Source organism: Lotus japonicus, chromosome 6 (assembly GCF_012489685.1).
Source record: "Lotus japonicus ecotype B-129 chromosome 6, LjGifu_v1.2".
NCBI classification, from domain to species: domain Eukaryota; kingdom Viridiplantae; phylum Streptophyta; class Magnoliopsida; order Fabales; family Fabaceae; genus Lotus; species Lotus japonicus.
Genome location: NC_080046.1, coordinates 65,425,101 through 65,440,102, shown reverse-complemented (window position 1 = coordinate 65,440,102; position 15,002 = coordinate 65,425,101). Strand labels below are relative to the sequence as shown.

The 15,002-nt window shown below is 31.5% G+C and overlaps 1 long non-coding RNA gene across 1 annotated transcript; it reads left to right on the top strand.

The window, feature by feature from the left end:
• The first annotated feature begins 1,260 nt into the window (after nucleotides 1–1,260).
• LOC130723534 (uncharacterized) lies at nucleotides 1,261–3,262 on the top strand. Its single transcript, XR_009014301.1, has 2 exons — nucleotides 1,261–1,522; nucleotides 2,878–3,262. It is a non-coding gene; the product is annotated as an uncharacterized LOC130723534 (long non-coding RNA).
• Nucleotides 3,263–15,002: the final 11,740 nt, after the last annotated feature.

Below are 15,002 nucleotides of genomic sequence, written 5' to 3'. Positions count from 1 at the left end.
AACATTAAAATGTTTGACTAAAATAGGAAAAAAATGAAATGTAGGTAGCGATTGGAGAAGAAAAATAATGATTATGGAGAAACTTAATAATGATTATTTTTTGAATAAAAATCATGGTTGTTTAAAATAGGAAAATAATTGAAATTTGAAAGACTTTTTCAATATAGTTGTATTTTAATATTAAAAAAAACGAAGCTGGAATATCTAAGCTGTATTTTTTTAATATATTTTTTATGGTAATATTTGTTTAGTCTATTTTTGCCGGAAATATTTTTAAAACATTATTTTAAAACCTATTCAATCAATTTTAGCATTGATGGCTATTAAAAATTGGAAAACATTTCTAATTTAGGTAGAAACTTAATGAGTTTGGCGGAATTAACAATGGTTGTTTAGATTAAAAAAAAATGGTTGTTTAAAATAGGAATTTTTTCAAAATTATTTGAATGAATTTTTTTAATATATTTGTATTGCAAATCATCTTTTATTTGGTTATATTTGTAAACACAAATATGAATTTACTGCATTTTCTAATTTTGTATTATGTATTTAAAATGTTAAAACATTATGGAATTATTATTTTATAAGCTGTGTTGTATAATTTTCGTAAAAAACAAATTTTGGGGTTTTTTTTTGATAAAAACAAATATAGGGTTTTAACTTATAATTTTGCATTATTTATTTATAATGTTAAAACAGTATGAAGTTTTTATTTTAAAAGCTGTGCTGTAGTAATTTTGTATAAAAAAGGCTGGGTTCAATATATTTTGCTGTAAAATAAAATTAATAAAAAAAATATGGGTTTCAATCCTTTTTATGTTAATATCTCTTTTTACATAATAAGAAATTCCATTTATTATGTAACAAAAAAACAAATCCGTATTTGTTTAATCTTTTGAATGTTAGGCATGTGTTTTGCAATTGTTTCAAATTTATGATTGTAAAAGAAAACTGAAAATTAAAATTGTAATTAAATTAGCCCACAATAATTATGGTGAGTCATGGTTTTATGTTGGGACAAAAAAGTAGGATGTGTTTTTGTTTCTTGGAAGAAAAATGAAAGACTTTGGGGGTGACATGTGTCATAGGTTTCTAGAAAAAAACCTTATTTTCATATATATATATATATATATAGATGGTGAATGCTACCATACCTCAATTGTATCATACCATAGTGATGTGGACTAGTAAGAAACGTTTGACTGTAATCTTTGACTTTCGTTTTTTTTCTTTTTTAAACATTTCAAAAAACATAAAAGAAAAGATATTCGAAAATTAAAATTGTGAGGTTGGGTTAAATTAAACTAGTGTGGTTAACATTAATGAGAAGAGAGGAAAAATAGAGATTGTTCAAGTTTCCAAAAATTTCTGAAGAGGAAAATAGAGATGCATAGGAGAGTAAACTGATTTAGGTGTTTTCATATTCACCAGCGGCGAACGGCGGGGTTGTCGGCTGGGCCGTTCTTCATCGTCGTCGGCGGTGATTTGATTCGTTGAGGGTGGCGTCTTCATCGTCAACGTGGTAAGTCCCTCTATTTTTTCCCTTTTCTGTTTCAGTTTCTGAGAATTTTGTTTCCATCTTCTTGCATCTGGCACTTCCCTTTGTTCTATCGTTGTTTGTTTCAGTTTGTGGAATTTTTGTTTTCATCTTCTTGCTTCTGGTATTTGGTTTAGGGTTTAGGTCACCGGTTTTACATTTTCTTACTTCAGGTTTTTGGGTTTTTTATTGTTGTCGGATTTGATTTTCAAACTCGTTTGTTTTTTCTTTATATGTTTCATTGTGTTGAAATTTTGTTTCCATCTTCTTGCTTCTGGTATTTGGTTCGTTGAGTTCACTGATTAAGTGATTATCCATTTTCTTGATAAGATACACAATTCTTAGATATTGTTAAATCTTAGAAGGTACCAAACCCGTCCTTATGCTTGGGGATGGGTCTAGCATGGAATCGTTAATTTGGGAGGACCTTGGCCGCAGTATTGATAGGGAGTATTTTGATCCCAATTTGGAAACTGAAGGCTCTGTGCTTTTTTCTTCAAAACCAATCTTTTGGTCGTGTTTTCCTGATTGTGCTGGCTTGCATCGTTGGGAGCTTCTTTGGTTGAATTGGGTTTCAAGATTGATGGGCTGTGCTTTTTATTTCAAGTGGATGGCTTTGCTGGTCTGAGGTTTTTTTGCTCCTCATAGGCTAATTGCTTTTCGCTGTTTAGCCAGTTGTGTCTGGTACCAGCTCTTTTTCTTTTTTCATTCCACTTACTTTTACAGGGGGTTTATAGCCCTCCCAAATGCTATTCATATTCATATATTCAAATTTGGCTTTTCAAAAAAAAAAACAATCCAAAGTCTAACTAAAATTCTAAAACTGATTCTGAAGCTAAAATCAATTTTGTAGAGAAGTTTATGTGAGTGAGTAGCTTCTACTATGAGTTTCATAATTGATTCTGAAAAGATAAAAAACTGATCCAAACTTGCTGATATTGTATGTTGCAATTGATTTTAAAGATAAAATTGATTAAGGACATAAAGACTATTGATCCTCTCTAAATGATGCATAATTGAACACTTGTGGAAATAACAAAGCTCAAATCACTTGTAAATAATTAAGTGTTTAGCATTTAAGTACTGCATAATTGAAGTACCTCACACAGCATCATCCAGCACACAAACTTTGTCGTTTCATATAGTGCTGCATTATGCATACACTATCTTCAAGTTTGACCAAATCCATAAATGTCTCTTGCAGAAATTATTGGAGAAATATTATGTGCACAAGTTCTGTGCCTTACAGTGATATGATCTGTTACATTATTCGTTTGATCTATATTGATTTTTCTCTGGTACAATTGAACTTACTTAACTCTTGGATGTAAATGTAACAGGATTTGAGTGATCATCATGCTACACAAGTGCATGTTGGTGGAGTTCAGTTTTATTCTCATTCTCCAGTGAACTTGGTGAATGGATTTGCAATGTTCCCTCAATTCCTTTTTTCAAACTTTTGATTTGGTGGTTGATGTGTCATAGTTTATGAGTCATTTGAATGAAGTTGAACGGAATGCGAAGGTGAAGACAGTGGACAATGAAGGGATGCTGGACAAAAAGTTGCTAATGAAGTCATTTTTTGCTTATTATAAGACATGTTTATGTTGATTACATTTTTTTTTGTGGATGTTGCTCGTTAAGATGATATATTGACATTGTTAGAAAGTCACTTGTTGTGTGTGTCTAACTCCAAGGTATGTGTATGCCAAATTTTGATGCTTCTGACATGGTTAAATGCCCTTTGGTGGGCCTTTGAGTTATCTAATTTTATATGGTACATCTTTTATTAGAAAAAATGGAATTTTTGTGTTGAACACAAGAACTGTACGTGAATGAATTTCAACAAGATAACAATCACTGCATTTAATAATAAAAAAAGGTAGATAGGTGTTGAACACAAGACATGAGAGCATTTGGCCCAAGCACCAACGCGGTACTACGTTGAAAGTTTGTTATTTAAAGCTCCAACAGTCGTATAAGTACTATGTTAATGATGTTTTTTCAAGGAAAAAAAAACACAAGAGTAAGGTTTGGAACACAAGACTTCGCGTAGTAATAGCACAAAGGTAACCACTACACCACTTATTATGATTTTGTTCAAAAATCTTGATAAATTAATAAAATAGTTTGTAAAAATTAATTCAAAGTAAAAGAAAGAAATATAATGGAGAAAAAATCCACTCAACAAGAATCGAACCATGGACAAGTAATAAATTTGCAACCACTTGAACCATTAAGACACTGATAAAGTTATGTAAAGTGTGCAAATTAATAGTTAATATTTTAAATAGCTTAAGTTAAAACAATTTAGTTTAAGGCATCAACTCTAACTACCTATCAGACCCTTCTCTTAGTGCTTAATCGACCTTAGTTTAAGGTATCAACCCTAACTACCTTTCAATCTCTTCCCTAAGTGCTCAGTCGCGCTTAGTTTAAGGCATCAACCCTATCTACCTCTCTAGCGCTTCCCTTAGTGCTTAGTAGCCCTTAGTTTAAGGCATCAACCATAACTACCTAGCTATTTGTCCCTTCCCTTAGTGCTTAGTCGCGCTTAGTTTAAGGCATTAACTCTATTTACCTCTCTGACGCTTCCCTTAGTGCTTAGTCGCGCTTAGTTTAAGGCACCAACCCTAACTACCTCTCTGACCATTCCCTTAGTGATTAATTGCTTTGAGTGTGTCATCAACCCTAACTACCTCTCGGACGCTTCCCTTAGACGTTAGTGCTTAGTTGCTCCAAGTATGTCCTCAACCCTAACTACCTCTCCGACCCTTCCCTTAGTGATTAGTTGCTCCGAGTGTGTCATCAACCCTAACTACTTTTCTGACGCTTCCCTTAGTGCTTAGTTGCTCAGAGTGTGTCATCAACCCTAACCTAACTACCTCTCCGACCCTTCCCTTAATGATTAGTTGCTCCGAGTGTGTCATCAACCCTAATTACCTCTCTGATGCTTCCCTTAGTGCTTAGTTGCTTCGAGTGTGTCATCAACCCTATGTACCTCTCCCACCCTTCCATTAGTGATTAGTTTCTTTGAGTGTGTTATCAACCCTAACTACTTTTCAAAATATTATATATATATTTTTTTAATGAAATCTTAATGTTGTATTTATTTTCAAAATATTATATTTATTTTTGCTAATGAAATCTTAATGTTGTATTTATTTTCAAAATATTGTATTCATTTTTGCTAATGAAATCTTAATGTTGTATTTATTTTCAAAATATTATATTCATTTTTTCTAATGAAATATTAATGTTGTATTTATTTTCAAAATATTATATTTATTTTTTATAATGAAATCTTAATGTTGTATTTATTCTCTTTTTGCTAATGAAATCTTAATGTTGTATTTATTTTCAAAATATTATATTCATTTTAGCTAATGAAATCTTTTTTTAAGAGCAAACTGAATTTATTGATAAGAAATAAAAGGTTTATGAGAAATCTTAATGTTGTATTTATTTTCAAATATTATATTTTTTTTCTAATGAAATCTTAATGTTGTATTTATTTTCAAAACATTATATTATTTTTTCTATGAAATATTAATGTTGGTATTTATGTTCAAAACATTATATTATGTTTTCTAATGAAATCTTAATGTTGCATTTGTTTTCAAAATATTATATTTTTTTTGCTAATGAAATCTTAATGTTGTATTTATTTTCAAAATATTAGATTCTTTTTAACATAGATATACTGTTTGAATTATTTTTTCAACCATCACGTTATCATCAATATCAATATCAATCAATATCAATATCAATATCAATCAATATCAATATCAATATCAATATCAATATCAATATCAATCAATCAATATATATTAGAAAAGAACAACTTCTAGCATGACGTGTCAGCACCAGATTAATTCTTAGTGACGTGTCATTCTCACGTTAATTCTAATAAAAAAAATTCCACGTGTCATTCTCAGGTATTTTTAGAGTATTAATTAATTTTTATGGTATTTTTATTGAATTTTCGGATTTTTAATTAATTCAGGATTTTATGAGTTTTTATTGTGATTTGCTAGATTTTGGTAGTTTTTATCTATATTTATTTAGTACCTTTTTAAATTTTAGATTTGATTAGGATTTAGGTATTTGCTAGATTTTATCTTGACATATTTTATTTTAAAATCAAATCAATCTTATGTTTTAATTTTATATATTTTAAAAAATTTGAAAAAAAAATTAGTATGTGTTATATACATACTTATGTTTTAGTTGATTATTTTAAAAAATTTGTCCTAAATTTGTCCTTAAGGCTAAACCTATTTCTCAAAAAAAAGAATCTCCAAGGTCGACGATCTCATGATCTGGGCTCGCCGCGCCTCTATTTGATCCATCGTCGTCGAACCGTGGTTCTCCACCCTCTCTTCCAACCGTGTTTCTCCTCCCTTTGTTCCCTTCTCTCACCGTCCCACTCACCAACGCATTTTCCTGCACTTCTCTTTTTTCCCATCGTACGATTGTTCTTCTATCATTTGAAGCAGTGTTTAGTTAGGATTCCATATTGTTCCGTTATCATAGCATTAGGGTTTTTAGTTTCATTCTTTATTTGTTCTGTTTTTACTCTTTCCACCGCTCTTTCTCTTCTTGATTTGGGTTCGTATTTACTGCAACCGCAATTGCAATTTAAAACCATGCTACATCATGTAGTCTCACTGCCAATTTAATTTATTTATTACTACAAGCTTGCACTTTCATGGATTCATATGAGAAGTTCAAGAAAGCAGGAGCTGAAGTTGATGGTGATGATTCTTCATCTCACAAGGTAAAAATCAAAAGTTACAGTTTCCACTGTTATTTTTTGTTATTATTAGTTGCATTTGATCATGCTATTTTACTCTGAATGCATGGAATGCAAGCATTTGCACACAAGTACAGACTTCCATTTACATTGTTGAGTGATGAGGGTAACAAGGTGAGGAAACAGTGGGGAGTTCAGATCCTTTGAGGATTCCGATTCTTTTGTTCTCTATATTGCTTGACCTGATTCAGCAGTGGACAAATATGTAAGCATAAATTATATCTTCTATAATTACTTAGTTGATTTTGCATCCTTCTGTCGCATAGAGGTGATAACATACTCCAATAGGGAGCAAACATCTATAACCTCTCTAGATGTAATAATGCCTTCAATTGTCTCTAATAGATTCAGATTTCAGTATTTTTTGCATATAGTAAAGTGTAGTTTCAATTGATAAAGTTACCTCCATTATATTTTTATATGGTTTTTGAAAATATTTCAAAAACAGGGTTCATCAATTTCTATGATTTATTTAAACATCATTGATATAACCTTGAAGGAGTCATGACTACATTTCTTAAACATGGCTCTGAGTGACTAAACGGCATTTAGCCCTCAGTTCTCATAGTATACTCATCCCCAAATTGACCCCTTATGTTTAAGGGGACCAAAAAAATACCTTTTAAACTCCACGTGTCATTTTCAGGTTAATTCTCATAAAAAATACATTTTTAAATTTTAGATTTGAAAAGGATTTGGGTTTTTTATTTCTTGATTTTATCTTAATTTATTTTTGATTTATTTTTAGAGTATTAATTAATTTTTATTGTATTTTTATTAAATTTTCGGATTTTTAATTAATACATGATTTTATGAGTTTTTATTGTGATTTGCTAGATTTTGATAGTTTTTATCTATATTTATTTTGTACCTTTTTAAATTTTAGATTTGAATATGATTTATGTGTTTATTTCATGATTTTATCATAATTTACCTTATTATTTATTTTTAGAGTATTAATTACTTTTTATGGTATTTTTATTTAATTTTCAGATTTTTAATTAATTCAGGATTTTATGATTTTTTATTGTGATTTGCTAGATTTTTGTAGTTTTTCTCTAAATCTTTATTTATTACCTTTTTAGATTTTAGATTTGATTCGGATTTAGATTTTTTATTTTTTGATTTTATCTTATTATTTATTTAATGTTAATTTCAGGAAATATTTTATTTTATTTTAAAGTTATTTTTAGAGTATAAATTAATTAGGATTTAGGTTGTTTATTTTTATCTGAAATTAATTAATACTCTAAAAAAAATTCCACGTGTCATTTCATTTGATAGATTCTCTTATGTTGTGTTATTTTATTTTGAAACCGAATTTTAAAAGATTTGCCCTAATTATCTAAGATTTACCTAGATTACTCCTAACTAAATTTATTTCCAAAACAAATCTTGAAACCGTTTTTATTATCTCTTTAAATTAGGAAAAAGATCAAGCCTAATTTACTGCATATTTACAGGAATCCCGTGATTTCTCCTTTTATTCTTTCTCATGATCTACAATATAAAAAAATATGTAATGCTGAGATTATAATCCATTAAAATTTAAAAGATTTTTCCTAATTGTCTAAGATACAACACCAGTCATCTCCCCCTCTATATATTAATATATATTAGAAAAAAATTAGATAACTTATATTTTGTTGACATGTGTTTCTTAATTCCAAAACAAATTTTGAAATCGAATTTTAAAATATTTACCCTAATTATCTAAGATTTAAACAAACACACATAATCACATTCATGATTAATTGATATATAAAATACAATAGACATATTCCCCGTGTAACGCACGGGAAAAAAACACTAGTTTAATTTACAATTTCAGAATTCTTTAAAAAAAAAAGTTTACAATTTCAAAATAGAAACTAGAAATAGTCACTATTTAGATTCAAATTACCATTATGCCCCTACATTAGGTTGAGTTATTGAAAGGTGAGAAAGTAGTCCATAGCATGGAGAGAATTAGGGATTTACGGTAGCCTCTCCCAATTCCTTCTACCGTTTCTTAAGAATTAGCGATTTATCCATTCAGTTCACCAAGGCAACTTATTTGCACAATCAATTGATGAATCTTTGTAATATGTCATATATATGAACAAGTTCAGATGTGAACGAAAAAGATGCGAGCTCACGAGAAACCAAACGGTAAAAAACGATGAAGAAAGAAAGGAAAATGGAGCGGCAGGAACATGCATAAAGGAGAAAACAGGGCCATGAACATTTACCTCAAAATGCACTGCCGCCGGAGGACAACACCGAACAAAGAGAGGGGTGGGGTGGGGGAAGGAGAAAAGAGAAAGAATTTTGGAACAAAGCACCAACCTTTAGAATTCTAACAGAAGTGTGGAGAAGAAGGAAAAATTTTGATTTTTTTTTTCAAAATCAAATCAAATTATATAAAAAGATAGAGGTTCACGGTATAAAACCCAAACAAACAAATAGAAAAGCAAATAAAGGCTCATAGATACACCTTGCACCAGAAAAACGGATAAACAATAACAACTAACTAGAAGAGAAAATGAAAACATAAGACAAGAAGCAAGAAAAGTTTGAGAACGGGAACTAGGTGAGGCACAATCCAGCTTGACAAAAACGCCGCCCAACACAGAAGAGAAGAACAGGTCCCCAAGAAAAGTTTTGATTTCTTTTTTTTGGTTATAAAGTTTTGATTTTTAAAGTATTGGAAATACAATAAGTTACTGAAATCTAACTAGGGTTGGTTAACTATGGGTTAAGAAAAATTATTTTCCAACTTTTTAAATTAAAATACAATAAAATGAAAAATGATAAATAAAAGTAAACTAACCCACTTAAATCCTACTGGTCCACCTCAGCTCATGTATCATACCCACAATCTTTCTTGTAGTATGGTAGTAAGCACCTATATAGCTATATAGATACCGCTTCTCTTCTTCTACCTTGGAATTGGAAGTGCCTCAGACTCAGAGTTCTGGTTTTCCCCTCCTTCCCTCCCTCCCTCCCTCCCGTATCTTTCAGGTGAAGTCTCCCTCTATCTGTGCTTTCTTCTTCTCTCTTCTCTCTTAGTTTCCATTTTTTCTTCTCCTATTTCGCTTATGCTCGCTTTCTTGCTGGGTGGGTTGTTGAAGAGCAATTTTTCAGGTCTCAGTTTGAATGTATAAATTAGAGTTTCGTTCTTTTGCTGCTTCATGCATGTGTGTGCGATTTATTATGTTCTTCATCCTTTTTTATTCAAATTTGTATGACCAAAGCTTAGAATCAAGGTTAATTTATCGTTCTGGTTGGAAAAAATTGAATCACTCATGACCTATGTTGCACGGATACCCGGTACGGTACCGAGTACGACATTTTTTTGAAAAAACAGGATACGCCAGTTTTATATATATATATATATATATATATATATATAAAAATTGAAATAAAATGTTTTCTACCACAATATTATTAATTAAAAATATCAAATCTCCTAATGTACAATACTCGTATTTCTTGGCTAATATTCATATTAAAGACCACCATGAAAGCCATCACAGAACGGTGGATTCAATGGTGGCATGATGGGAGGAAGAAGAACGTGAGCGACTCTCTCTCTTCATTTTCCATAGCAGTCGTATATTAGAAAGAGTGAAAGGTAAATTAGGTTTTGATCTTTTGAATAAATTGAGAATAAATTTTTTATTTTTAAAATTACATAAAAAACTACAAAACGACATAGTTTTGAACATTTTTCATTTAAAAAAAAAAACCTTATACAGCGTACCCTCGATGAACCCAAAACGTGCGTACCCAATTTTTTTTGTTTGTACCTGTAACGGGTACGTACCCGGCAGGGCCGGCTCAAGGCCTGTGCAAGCAGACCCACGGCCAAAGGCCTCCAAAATGAAGGGACCATAAAAAAAATCGAATTTTTTTTACAGCGGTTATCCTTAAAGAATCGCTGTAAATAATCTATCTTTTACAGTGGTTTGGACCACTGTATAGTTTTTTACAGCGGCGAGATCTACGGCGGGTCCGAACCGTTGTAAAAAGCATTTTTTAGCGTAGTGTTCCCATCAAACTTTCTCAAAAAAGAAAAATTGGAGGTCCATTTTTATTATTTACCTAGAGCCTCCAAAATGTCGGGACCGACCCTGGTAACCGGTATCGGTACTCTGCCAATTTTAACGTACACGTGCAACATAGCTCATGACATTAGGGAAGCTTTTCTTGTTAATTTAGGAATTGTGTTCCTTTTCCTTCTACAATAATTGTTGATTTGTACTACAGATTGCAGGAATTGATCCTTTCAAACAGATAAACTGAAGATGCATTTGTATATCCAGACTAATCAGGTTCACCAAGGTGGATGTGATCCTGGTTTGGTGTGAAGGCTAAAGATCCAACGCGGTGCACTCCAATATCAGTTTTAAATTCAAAATTCATAGATAAATAAATAAATAAATAAATATATATATATTAAAGCAGTAACTTTCTAAGATGTCATTATAAAAAATCTCGGCTCCAGAATATTTTACAATATTTTATTTCCCTAACTTTGAGCCACAACTTGCCACTTGTCATCTTTGTATTATTATATTCAAATTTATTGATCCATTCTTCATTCTTCCTCTTCCCCCACTATCTCCATCCTTTTTTCTCTCCCACATTTACTCGGCATCCTCAACTATTTATTATGAGTGTTTAATACTATATGTTTTTTATGTACAATTAACTCTCATTCCATGAGAATATATGTGCAATTAAACCTCATTAATTCCGTTTTCTAAAACCTTTATTTTAAATTTTCCTCTACCCATTAAATTCCTCCTTAATTCTCTCTTCCCCCAACTTTCGTTCCTCTCTCCCATTTAATGGAATTTCAAAATTCCCCAAATCTTCCTATTCTAATTTAGTGGGACTACAATCAATTTATTAATATTTCGGTACTTCCCCTCTTTCTCTCCTCTCATGTTCTTTCAAATTTTATATTTCCTTATTTTCTAATCTAAATCTAAATACAATATAAAAGAAGCCTTAAAAGATGGAAACTTTTATCACTTGGCATCCATTGAGGGAGGTTTCAGCTTTTTTTGCAAGATTAAAAAAAAATAAAAATAAAATATGATTACCACTTTTGGAAACTTGAGAGTGACATCCTTGCTAATTGTAAGTTTATTGGAGGGTAACCATGAAATAGCACCTACAATTTTAATAATTTTCAAATAATTTTAAAGCTTTATTTTGACTAACATTAATTGGTCACTTATATTTACTTTCCACTACCTACTTCTACACTAATCATATTTTAACAAATTAAACTATTTTAAAGAAGTGATTAATTATATTTAATTCCACTTCTAAAGTAGCCAATAGGTTGATAGTCGGTAAGTGGATATTAAAATCTGTTGAAAATTGTTTGAGATTCATCCTGTTTATACATATTTTAAGTTGATTTTCTGCCTATCTTCTATTTTCATTAACCACTTAAAATTAAAAGAATAAATCTGTTAAATAATTTGTGGTGGCCGTCCACATTTAACATTGGAATGAGAATTGAGCCACATAAAAGGGGATGTATTCCAAAAAGTTATTAATTTCTAATAATTCAATTTTAACTCATATTTATTTCACTACCTACTTCTACACCAATCATATTTAAACAAATTAAACTATTTTAAAAAAGTGATTATCTTTTGCTCGAGTACATTTTTGTTTTACTTTGATTTTATACGTTACAATAGTTATTCAGGTTTGAAGATGAATATTACATCTGTTGCCATCTAATTATCGTTGGGAGCATATTGGTTCAATACTTGCATTGAGAACAGTGGTTGTGTATCAATATTGAATTTATTCATTTTGATGTGTTGCGAAAAAAAATCTGTTGAAAATTGTTTGAGATTCATCCTCTTTATACATGATTTTTAATTGATTATCTATCTATCTTCTTTTTTCATTAACCACTAAAAATTAAAAGAAATAAAACTGTAAAATAATTTGTGTGAGTCGTCCACATTTAACATTGGAAGTAGAATTGAGACACATAAATGTGAGGTATTCCCAATAGTTATTAATCAATTTTATGGATTCTATCACATCTTTCTCCTATAAATAACCCAATGTTTTTTCATCTCAATTCAACTTCATTCCTTTCTCAGTAAACTATTCTTTACTCAGCAGCTTGGTTTTCCCTTTTGCAATGACCTATGTCCCATGTTTATGTTAAGATCGTCAGCCTCAATCCAATTATTCATGACTTGATTTAGAGCTTCTGTGTTTTTCAAATTTCTGATTCAATTTTATTATGTCTCAATTTCCTGTTACTGTGTGGGCTTCATTTTGCAGTAGTTATTCAAATATTTATTGGTCTGGTCTCTTTAGTTCCAGTTATTTATGAAAATATGATTATTTAGAATTTGAGGATGAGTTTGTTATTCATAAGGTTAAAAACTTATAATGTAACTCAAAATTATTATCTTTGCTACCTTTCTTAATCTACTTTTCTTTGATTATGTAGGTAACTCTGTAACTGTAGAATGATGCTGCTACTATTGCAGAGTAGAAACACTCAGCAAAGGGAAAGAAAGAAAAAAATGAAAAAGGTGATAAAATGTATGTTCAGTATAAATTGTGATTGATTAGAAAAATGAGATTAATACAGTATGTGAAGAGTGATGGGATATCGCCCCATGAAGCACTCTCTCACTCCCGAATATCGCCCATTCTTCCCCAGCTTTCTGCGATATTTCTTCTCCTACCAACTGGCGCTCCGTTCTTTCAACCTTCCTTGACAACACCCTCATCAACCACCTCCCCACCACCGTCGCTGGCGTCATTTCTCTTCTCCGAGCCCCAGCCCCGACTTCTACTCTCCCACTCCCCCTACGAGCTTCAATCTTGCCGGTCCCTCAGGAAGAAACCGTTCTCTATGATTGTTTTCCCTTCTTCTTTTTCTGATTGTTTTCTTTTGTATATGATTAATATTTTTGTTGTAGTGTTTGCTTCGATGTAGGTGCCAGGAAAAGATTGCTAACAAGGGAGCAAAGTCAATTGGCAGCAAGGTAATATCTTTATGAAGGCCTTTTAGGGGATATAGATTTAATAACTCCTCATACGGGTGTGGCTTCCTCTTTTATTGTTCTTTGAAGGAATTAATTTTTGCATGTTTTTTATTTGATTGTGCTGATGAATAGCAATTCAGGTTCTTCCTTTTTTATTTGCCTAGACTGTTGTTTGCAGCTTGATTCCAATTTAGTGTGGCATTCCTTTAAACATGAACTTTAGTACTTAACCCTGTGGTTTATGAATTGTCTATGAATGTAAGAACGTGTGTGCAGAAGTTACTTCTTCCTTTGTTCCTTTGGTTGGTTACTGTCCCTATTTGTTTCTTTACGTTTTTTTCACCATGGTTTCCATACTTTTTTCATATAGTGCTTTAATGTTTCCTCTAGCTTTTAATATCCCTCAAGCTTTAATTGTTTTTTCCATTTTCCCCCTATTAAATGATCATTTATGCTCTCAAATAGGAGTTTTATTTCCATTGTTGCAGAGTAGGAGAATTTAACCAAAATGGGGAAATCTTTGTTTATGGACAATAGTATATAACATTTTTGCATTGGTATTAGTTTAAGCAGGTAGAAAAAGGGAATATATTGCATGCATTATTCAATTACTACCTAATGGTGAAGGTCTCAAATGCGGCTGTCGTGATTTGTGCCATGGTGGCTGTATTGGAGCCCCCTGTCTCTCTAGGAGTGCAAGGTAGTGGATCACATGGAGGCTTTGGCAAAGAATTTTAAGGAATAGAATAGGACCCTAATTATGAAGCTGTCAAATGTTCTTATTGCTATGGAGGATGAGGTACCTGCTGGTCTTGCATCTAAAGTTAGTAACAACCTCAAGATGCCGAATTTCCTACCACATCAATACCACTCAAATATTTCTTTTATCCCTTAATGACCGGGCCTTAATGTTTTCTTTAACAATCTAACATTGTGTAAGACCCAAGTTTTTAAGCTTAGAATAAGTGGAAGGGACTTCCATTTACGATTAGGCTTGACGTATCGTGAAGGAAAAACCTGAACAAGAGTTTATCGAATGGAATAAATTTATGAAGGAGAAAGTTCAGGAAAAGACTAATCTTCCACCCTTGGAACACTATAAGAATAAATTTCTAAAAATCTTCCACCCTTGGAACACTGTAGGAATTTATTCCAAAAATCTTCAGAGAAATGTTAGAACTTCTCTTTTTCCATATATCACAATCGTTTCGAGGCGAAACTCTAGGATCTACGAACGTCCGATTCCAATCATCGGAAGTTTGCCGAAACCGAAACCCTGGTATTTCAAAACCCTAGAAATCACCCGACAATGAAGACTTTTTCTATTCAGAACATCAAATGAAGATTCCACACGCGTACACCCATTTCTCTTGATGATTTCAATCTTTCTTCAGAAGAAAGTTTTCTATTCCGACATTCGATGCAAAAAGTAACTTATCGGGCAAAATAGTTTTACACCGACTTTGCATTAGTCGCCTAAAATACAAGGGAACCTCTTTTTAGTTTTGGAATTCTTTCGCCAAAACCTATCTTAGAATTCATGGAGAATGAAGCCGGAAAAATCAGGTTCGCGAAACTTTCATTTTCCCGTGTTTTCCAACCTCTATATATAGCATTAAAAACA